General features: G+C 40.4%; 1 long non-coding RNA gene across 2 annotated transcripts; it reads right to left on the reverse strand.

Moving 5' to 3' along the window:
• Window positions 1–4,018: 4,018 nt before the first annotated feature.
• On the reverse strand, window positions 4,019–8,541 carry LOC139029441 (uncharacterized). Of its 2 annotated transcripts, none has more exons than XR_011481737.1 (3): window positions 8,453–8,541; window positions 8,043–8,096; window positions 4,019–7,906 (listed from the first exon to the last, which is right to left on the reverse strand). It is a non-coding gene; the product is annotated as an uncharacterized lncRNA (long non-coding RNA). The 2 variants fall into 2 exon arrangements; XR_011481736.1 differs by lacking the exon at window positions 8,453–8,541 and having other exon boundaries at window positions 4,019–6,018; window positions 6,148–7,906; window positions 8,043–8,399.
• Window positions 8,542–10,086: the final 1,545 nt, after the last annotated feature.

Here is a 10,086-nt window from a genome sequence, read left to right on the forward strand (position 1 = left end):
GTCTCTTTTCCAAGCTTAAAAGGATAAACATTCTACATTGGCCATGCTGTCGATGCAGCATGACTTCTGTTGCGTTCAAAACAACTGGAAGCTCGGAACTGGGAAATCTCAGACTTCAGTGGTTCAAGACAACTGGGAACTCCGACTGGGAAAATACGTTTTGAAAGGTCATCCGACTCTAAATTCCAAGTCGGGAACTCTGGCCTCTTTCTAGAGCTCCGACCTGAAGATCACTAACGTCATGATTCAACCTTGTTTTTTCCGAGTGCCCAGTTGTCTTGAAACCACCATAAATCCATAGAATGCCAGACTTTGATGACATAAATAGCCTACTGTTCTGACTTGGTTGTACACATGTAACCTATAGTCTGTTTTAGAGAAATGTCATCATCAAATATTGTGAGAGCTTTCATTGTCTGCTTATATCTCCCCTTTATTTATCCTACAATTCTGACTTGGTGTACAAGGAGAATACCTTAAGAACCGCCCATGTTCTGAATTCTGTTGCTGTATATTTCAAAAGTGCTGAACAAATAGTTATATTGACTACGTCTGTCCTAGCTCGTTCATTAATGTTTTAATCAAAATTACAGATTCACTCTAATCCGCTCGTCGTCCTTTTTTGCCATAGTTTGTACATCTCAATTGTCAGTAGAAACCACATTTGTTTAAGCAAGGCAGCCATATCAGCTATGTTTTTTTAACCTCTACAGTATTGGTGTCCTGACCTCGGGACCGTTGAGCTAACGTAGGCTAAAGCGATTAGCATAAGGTTATAAGTAACAAGCACATTTCCCAGGACATAGACATATCTGATATTGGCAGAAAGGTGAAATTCTTGTTAATCTAACTGCACTGTCCAATTTACAGTAGCTATTACAGTGAAAGACTTATCGTGCTATTGTTTGAGGAGAGTGCACAGTTATGAACTTGAAAATGTATTAATAAACCAATTAGGCACATTTTGGCAGTCTTGATACAACATTTTGAACAGAAAGGCAATGGTTCATTGGATCAGTCTAAAACTTTGCACATACACTGCTGCCATCTAGGGGCCAAAATCTAAATTGCACCTGTGCTGGAATGATACATTATGGCCTTTTTCTTGCATTTCAAATATGATGCTACAAAAAAATACAAAAAAGCACGTTTCTTTCTTTGTATTCTCTTTGACCAGATCAAATGTGTTATTCTTCTACATTCATTTCACATTTCCCCAAACTTCAGTGTTTCCTTTCAAATGGTATCAAGAATATGCATATCCTTGCACCTGGTAAGGTGTTGTTGGGACTCTTTAAAACATTTTTTTTTAACTAGCCAAGTCAGTTAAGAACAAATTCTTATTTACAATGACAGCCTACACAGGCCAAACCTGGATGACGCTGGGCCAATTCTGGACCGCCCTATGGGACTCCCAATCACAGCCGGATGTGATACAGCCTGGATTCAAACCAGGGTGTCTGTAGTGACACCTCTAGCACTGAGATGCAGTGCCTTAGACYGCTGCGCCACTCGGGAGCTCTGCTGTTTGGACAGCTTTATGTAGGCCCTAACCGTTTGTAGGCACAGTTTGTCACCGTTATAGTGCAATTCATGTATTGTTTAGTATTTTGTTGTGTATTTTGTTGTGTAGTGGCTTTGCTGGCATGCATCTCAAAACGTATTTTTGAGTTTGCCCTGTCGTGGAAATTCTTACACAGGAACACTCAAACTCAATCTTAAATTAATCATTGTTTATTTGTCAGCGCGCTGGAGAGGTTCCAACCAACTCAATGCACCATAGAACACATGTCAATCAGGAGCTCTCCTTGGGCAGTCCCAGCAGTTGTCTTATATGGCTATACACAGACAAGTTATATTTGCATGATTTAGCAGAATTAATTAATCATTACCGTTTTGTTTCATTCATGTGACCGACCAATACTGGTTCATGACATGTGACAGACCAATACCTCACGCCGGTTCTTCTCTCTAAGCTGAGACCTTGAAACTGAGATATCTTTCATTCGTTCTCAAAACAAGGTCTGGGCATACTGCCAAATTGTCTGGGCGTACTGCAAATTGTTCAGTCAGCCACTTGCATGAACACAGAAATTGGTTTTGTCAAACCCTGATCTCTTTCACCTGTCTTAGTGATTGTCTCCACCCACCTCCAGGTGTCACCCGTTTTCCCCATTAGTCCCTGGGTATTTATTCAGGTGTTCCCTGTTTGTCTGTTGCCAGTTAGTCTTGTCAGGTCAACCAGCGTGTTTTTCCGTGCTCCTGCTTTTTCTTATCTCTCTTTTGCTAGTCCTCCCGGTTTTGACCCTTGCCTGCCTTGACTCTGAACCCACCTGCCTGACCATACTGTTTGCCCTGATCTCGAGCCTGCCTGCCATTCTGTACCTCCTGGAGTCTGACTTTGTTTATGATCTTTTGCCTGTCCGTGACCATTTTCTTGCCTACTCCTTGGATTATAATAAATATCAGAGACTCGAACCATCTGCCTCCCGTGTCTGCATCTGGGTCTCGCCCTGTGCCCTTATAGGTTTATAGAACAGCACATAAATATAACACAGAAAAAGTTATAAGAAAAGCACAAACATTAGAATTCCCATTACAGCCCCACCAACATTTACATGCTAAAATCGCCACTGGAGCTGGCGCAGTTAAGCCCATCGCTGATTGGCAAATGTTTTTATACTTGTTTTGTCAAGGGAGGCCAGATGCCCGCTGGCTTCCCTTGCCTTCAATGCTACGGGCAGAAACAATGTCATATTAATTTGGACAAGACAACATCAGATTGCCTACACCTAGAGAGACAGAGGGCACTGTGTCGCTCGCTCGATTGCATCTCCTGTGAGATACATTCAGCCTCTTGCAAATTGAAGGAAAATGAAACAGAAAGATTAACAAAAATTATTGGTCCATTTTTTGGGGGGGATGTCTGACTTCTCTTGGCATCCATGAATACACGCAACTGGTTAGTATCAGGTATGCCTGTCTGACATCATCCTCTATCCCTTCAAACTAATATCCTATTTCTCCTGATTTTCAATGATTTCCTGAAGTATCAGAGTGGTATTATACCTCATAACAAGTCTCCACAGAGGACTGTGTGGGAAATATTATATTCCTTTTCATTGTCTTGGCCCTAGTCATGATGTTCTAACCCTTGTTCCAGAGCGCCCCCCTGTCTATGACAGAGTGAGAAACGCTGAGAAAGGTTGCTTGTTCGAATACCCATGATCTGTAATGTAGGCCATGTCCAGCTCAAAGTTCTTGTGGCCGACAACAAGAACTTTGAGCTGGACATGGCCTACATTACGAGTACTGACTGGTCAGTATATACAAGCTAAATAACCCCCTTTACCTTCTGTGACTACTGTCTTAATCTCCTTTGTATTTATTCAGTCACACCCTAGAGTATTAGGGCATTCCAGGGGTTATTTATGTCAAATATCTCTAGTTGAATGTGTTGTTGTTTTCACTTTGTTGGCTCGGGTGTTCGAACAAGAATCCTCTCGGTTTCTGGCCAAATACTTTAACCTCTAGGCTACCTGCCATTACATGTAAACTCCTCAAACTCAACTCTGGACCTCGAAGCCAGACCCACTGCACTTTTTCATTGTTCCCCCCCTAATCAGGGACTGATTTAGACCTGGAACACCAGGTGGGTGTAATTAATTCAGGTAGAACAGAAAACCAGCAGGCTCCGGACCTAAGAGTTGAATACCCATTGATGTATTTTTATTTTAAAACACATTATTAACACTGTCCTGTGTTTACCCCCTTGAGGGCTTGTTGTCCGGGCCTCTGGCAGTCTCTATGGGGGTGCCACAGGGTTCAATTCTTGGGCCGACTCTCTTCTCTATATACATCAATKATGTCGCTCTTGCTGCTGGTGAGTCTCTGATCCACCTCTACGCAGACGACACCATTCTGTATACTTCTGGCCCTTCTTTGGACACTGTGCTAACAAACCTCAAAAACGAGCTTCAACGCTATACTAAGTCATACTAATTTCAAATTCCTTAAATTAAGCAAAGCAGAAGTCCCAATTGTCTAAAAAAATTTTTTACAGATAGCCGGGGGCTCACTCCAACACTCAGACATCATTTGAAAATGAAGCATTTGTGTTTCGTGAGTTTGCCAGATCAGAGGCAGTAGGGATGCCCAGGGATGTTATCTTTATAAGTGCGTGAATTGGACCATTTTCTGTCCTGCTAAGCATTACCCGAGCGCCAAGTCTAGGTCCAAAAGGCTCCTTAACAGCTTCTTCCCCCAGGCCATAAGACTGCTGAACAATTAATCAAATGGCCACCCGGATATTTAGTAAATATAGTTTATTTAGTAAATATTTTCTTAATTCTATTTTCTTAAAACTGCATTCTTGCTTAAGGGCTTCTAAGCAAGCATTTCACGGTAAGGTCTATTACACCTGTTGTGTTCGGCTCATATGACAAATAAAATTTGATTTGATTACAATTGTAACGAGTACTTTTGGGTGTCAGAGAAAATGTGTGAAGTAAAAGTAATAGTTGTTAGAAATATAAATAGTAAAGCACAGATACCCCAAAAAACTACGTAAGTACTTTACACCACTGGTCAAATATTTATTGGGTGGGGAATGTGTATACCACATCAAGTGTCATTATTGAAAGATCATGTCATCAAACATCTCTCCTTGAATTATACTTGCTAGTTTTCTTATTTCACTCTTTTCCATACTTAAAAAAAAAAAGATTCGTAAAGTTTTTTTTCTTTCCCAAAAGGCACAGCTGATTCTTCATCTGCAGGATTCAATAGTCATCATTACGATGGAATTCTAAACACAATAAATGTGTCTAATGTCTATAAATTGTGTTTTGTGAAGAAGAGTGAAAAGTTCAGTCTAGTTTAACCAAGCTGGTGAGTGGTCAACCTGGTCTCAGAGCATTTCGTATTATATGTATGTAAATCCGAGACAATACATTTATTATGTTATGTTTCTTATGTTATGCATGAATTTAATCACCAATTTTGTWTTATATGTTACGAACAACAATATGTTATGAGTTTTAAAAATGTACAATATGTTACAAATTTTCAAAATTAACAATAGGTTATGAATTTGTAAAACATATGAGATGTTACGAATTCTAGCTAGGTGGCTAATGTTAGCTAGCTGGCTAACGTTAGCTAGGTTAGGGTTTAGGGTTAAGGTTACATGTAGGAGTTACGTTAAAAGGTTAGGGTCAGGGGAACTGTAAATCTTACTGCCGTTTAACCACATGGTTGGTTGTGTTACTGCAGTCAGTCATTTTCCTTGGGGTGGAGCTGTGGTTTGACATTTAGTTCAGAGACTGCATACACAGATAGAACAATGAGTCAGATGTTTCATCAGATGTATAAATCTAAAGCAACCGGTTGGCATCCCCATTCATCCCCAAATATGTTGAGAGGAAGCCCAGTGGCAGGCAGTGGGAGAAGATGGACCAAGATGGATTTTGGCCAACATTCTGCACATTTTCTCATTGATGAAACATTTGCTCTCAATACAGTGTTCTGTTCTCAAAAGTAGAATCTGTTACAAACAGAGTGGACTAAGTTTTGTAGAATAAATATTGCTCAGGTTGTAAATCACAGCTGGCCTAGTAGATTATTTGCTAGTAGATTATTTGCTGCGTCTACCCATTCGGGATGCTCTGTTTCAGATTCAATGACTCAATATTTTGAACAAAAACGGACGACTAAGGCTGGGAATGTCAATACAATTAAACTAGCAAGGGCAATGATCACAACTCAGTCATAACGTGGCGAATAGGCTAAGGTGACCAGATTTCTGAAATGAAAACCAGGGACATTTCCAGTTCGGCGGTCAATATATTATTAAAATATCCAATGTTATTATCTATGAAATAAAAAAGGGGGACAATTTCGGTTTCATGTATTATGTCTAACAGGCACACTGTGATAGAGAAAACAACTATATTACAGAAACACTACAGACAAGACAGAACTGTCTGATCTGAACAGCCATTCAGTGGTCCTGGTAGTCTGGGTAGAATAAGAGCAGAAGAGAACATGAGCAAAATGTAAAAAACAGACAATAGTATATGTGAAATACTTAACATAATAAATAAGACGATGATGAGATTGGTAAATACATAATATACTTATACCAACCTAATCTGTATATTTCTCAGAATAATGTATCTTCTTCAGGATTGCTCTGTCTTTGGTCAGCTTCTACATGAACTCCTGGCAGGGGAGGTTGAATTTTGTCTTCACAATAAGCATGGCCTTGATGGTAGGAACAGTGAACATATTTCTTGCTGTTGTCCATATATCAGTCATTTGGGAGAACACTCTCTTGACTGGTGCATTACTTCCAGGTAAGCACATGACAACAGATGCTAATCTACCCAGTTTAGTGTGTGGGATGTCGTTCTCTTTGAAGTGGGTAACCACCGTGCTCCATCTCTGACTAAGCGGTGTCTCCGATGTTTTCCATTCTTCAAGCGATCCCCCCGTCACTCTTGCAGTTTTGATAAATCTCTATTTGGACATTGCACCATTTCCCTCTAGCGCTCTCAGAAGTCATCTGACCAAAACTGGTTGTCATCACGTCTTGCAGTCAATTTTGCCTCAATGTTTCTCAGAATTGCAGCTGACTCCACAGCACAGTGGYCCAGCCCTTCAAGCATCTTGATCGTGTCACTGAATACGGTCAAGTTCCCATGGACAAAGTCCAGCCAAAGTTCAGTCAGTGGATCTTCAAACATTGTTTGCAGGACAACAGGGCATTTGTCTTCAGAAAGAAAAAAGGATTTCAATGGCACATACCTTTTTAGCACTCTTTCTAGAGCAGGGAGCATGGACAGCCAGCGAACATTGCTGTGTCCTAAAATGTTATGGTACTCCTGGCCAACAAACTCACAAAAGCTCTTCAGTCTTTCTACTCTGACGGTGAAAATATCTTTGTGAGCAGGTACTCAACATCAAGGGGAATCATATCCAAAGCTGTTCTGGCCGTGTTATGATGTGGGCAGGACAACCTAAGCCAATCACCTMCCTCTGCAGAGCATTTTTAACTTTGGTATGGACATTGACCCTCCCCAGCCTATTCAGTCCTCCAAAGTTGGTATTTGTGTTGTCGGCAGAGAATGCCACGACTTTGTTTTGCAGGTTACATTTTTGGATGACCACCAGGACCTCAGCTGCAATCTCCTCTGCTGTTTCTGCTTTCAAATCAACAAAATCAAGCAGTTTTGTTTCCACAGATGTGTTGCCACCATATATCTTACAATATCTGACTGCTATTKGCAGCAGCTTTACATGTCCATGATTGGACGCATCAATGRCCAGGGACACAAATTCAACCTGGTCTAGGTCCTGTGTTACCAAAGTAGTTGCCCATGGTGCTAACACGTTACTTACTGTGGCGTCACATTTTGTCCTAGCACATGTAAACTTCGGCTCATAAAGCTTTCYCTCCTGCACAGCTAAATCATATTCTTCTTGGGAAGGCTCTACCTTCTTGAAGAATGTGGTGACAGAGGGCATACCAACACGGGCAATCAGAGAGGCTTTATGTTTTTTTGTCTGTTGATGTTCTACCACTGCCGTTATTCCCCCGCTGCCAATTGAAAAAGAGGAATTACAAAGGGTGCAGTTAACCATTCTATCGCCTTGACCTGAGTGTATAAATGGAAATTCTCTCATYATGTTGTCATTAAAATGGCATTTCCGTTTCTTGGAAATAGCCATTGTGTCTGCTCCTCTGTCTGCTCTTCTTCACTCTCCTTGTGTCACTCTTCTTACTCTCAACTTTTTCTTCTCCTCCAATCATCTTCCTGATCTTTCTTCCTTTCCACCTCACTCTTCCACACTCTCCTCGCTTCACTCTTTTTACTCCCTTAATGTTTCCTTCTTCTTCTCCAATCTTTAACAATAAATAGTACACTATTAGATCAAATACTTTGGTTAATAGATTCCCATTGCTTGCCTCATTTTTGTATTTTATCTCAAAAACATTGTTTGGAATAATAAATTGGCAGGTTCTGTAATCATATCTTTACCTTTCCTCCTATCTCTTTCACTCTTCTTACCATCCAGTCTTCCTCCTCTCTACTCTTTAACAGAAAACATTATGCTAATGTTATCCATGAAAATTTCAAAATATATTTTCACACTACTTATAATGCCAAACCATTAACATTGTAATTTACAAATAAATATTCTCATAATTGTGCATTAATTTAATATAATCATATTTTCAAAATAGCCTGTCCACTGCATGTTTACATGTGAACGTTTTTTTAACCTAGTTACCATGACAGTAGCTGGCTAACCTAGCTAGATAACTTAGTCGACATAGCTAATGTTAGCTAGCATAACCTATTTAAAACCTTATAAAGCAGAGCATCTATCTATATAATAAGTTGTGAMATAACATCATTAGCYAGTATCTCAAAYGAGTKTAACTTACCTGGCTTGAAAMGACGTYTGTGGTGATGTTATGGATTCACTTGACACTTGCTAGCTTCTGGCCCAGTTTTCCACAGCAGTTTTCTCTAAAACTAGCGCGAGCAAGTAGTTAGAAGAAGAAGAGTGAATGAAGCTGATATAGCTAGCAGCCACCTCTGCTGGACAAAACAAGCACAACGCGATTGAGACGTCAACCGGTAGACTCTGCTGCCCGGTCTTTCTTGCCACGTAAAATATAATTTCACTCTGCAGTCTGTTTTTAACGCACAGTTAAAAACGGGGACATTTCCGGGGACAGGCCACTAAAAACGGGGACGTCTGGTCACCCTAGAACAGGCTAGCGCACATGCGTCAAACACAAGGTCCGCGGGCTGAATAGGGCAAACAAGCGAGTATAAATGAGTCGGTGAATTAAACTTCAATTGCACTGCTTTCGTGTGTCCCGTTCACAGACATGCCACAGTATGGCTAGGCTACTAAAATGTTGCAGGTTGGCTTCGGTTTTTAAAATTTGACAATGAATAACCAAAAAACTAAACCTGCACCAAAACACCATGCAAAGGAGAAACATGTAGGCATATTACAGCAACATTTGAGCAGTAGCCTAAGCTGGCTACTCAAATACAATACATTTTGAGTGCACCATACAGCAATGCTGCATTCAACCGCACCGGTGATTCATGCAGTGTACATAAAAAAAAACCATGTTATTTGGAGTTGTTAAATACTTTTTGATTAGGGTCTGAAAGCATAACAGCAAAGACTGGACAAAAAAAATCTCTTATTTTGTTTTAATATGTTAAAATGCTATATAGAGCATCCTACGTACATAAGTGGACATTATAAAAGGGACATCTTTTTCTAATTAAATCAATGCCCAATTTTTTGGGGAAAGCAAATATGCTATGTCTGGCCCTATAATTCCTTGTGTTTTTTTTTTATATGGCCCGTGCGCTGATTGAGTTTGACACCCCTAGGCTAGCTTATCTATTTATGTAGCTAGTTATGTATTTAGCCAGCTAAAAATAAGTAGCCTAACATTATGTTAGGGTTTATGTTTATGCACTATAGCCTGCTACCATATTGTATGAAGATTAATATTGTTTTGTTACACACACACAAACAATACAGATGTGTGTGTAGGTGTGTAAAGACTGACCAACATAGAGTGACAGGCTATACAGACTGGTCAATCTGGAGAGGGGAGGGTGCATATCTCTAGGCCAACCAGGGTGGCTAGAGCACTGATCAATACCAAATAAGGGACTGTTTGAGTGTAGAATGGGGGAGACACAAAATGGATCTAATCTACCCAACAACCAGATGTGGACAGAGGAGAGCACTAAGGGACTTGGACAAGTCCGAGTGCCAGCAAAGGCGGAGCAAAGTTTAAACCGCACTCAGCCTCTACTATGATAGGCCAACGGACGAGTTGGAACTAAAGCTGTCATAGTATAAGAACTGCTATTTGAGTACATTCCACAGTTCTCTGTTCAACCCTGCGTGGTGATACAGCGAACCCGTATATACGGAAATTGCATTTGCAATTCATTGCTTGCGGTAATTAAACATAATTAAAGAACGTTAGCAGACCTTGCTTTTTATTTATCCTGATACCGGATTCGAATAACGCAA

The sequence above is a fragment of the Salvelinus sp. IW2-2015 genome, linkage group LG20, assembly GCF_002910315.2.
Source record: "Salvelinus sp. IW2-2015 linkage group LG20, ASM291031v2, whole genome shotgun sequence".
NCBI lineage: Eukaryota > Metazoa > Chordata > Actinopteri > Salmoniformes > Salmonidae > Salvelinus > Salvelinus sp. IW2-2015.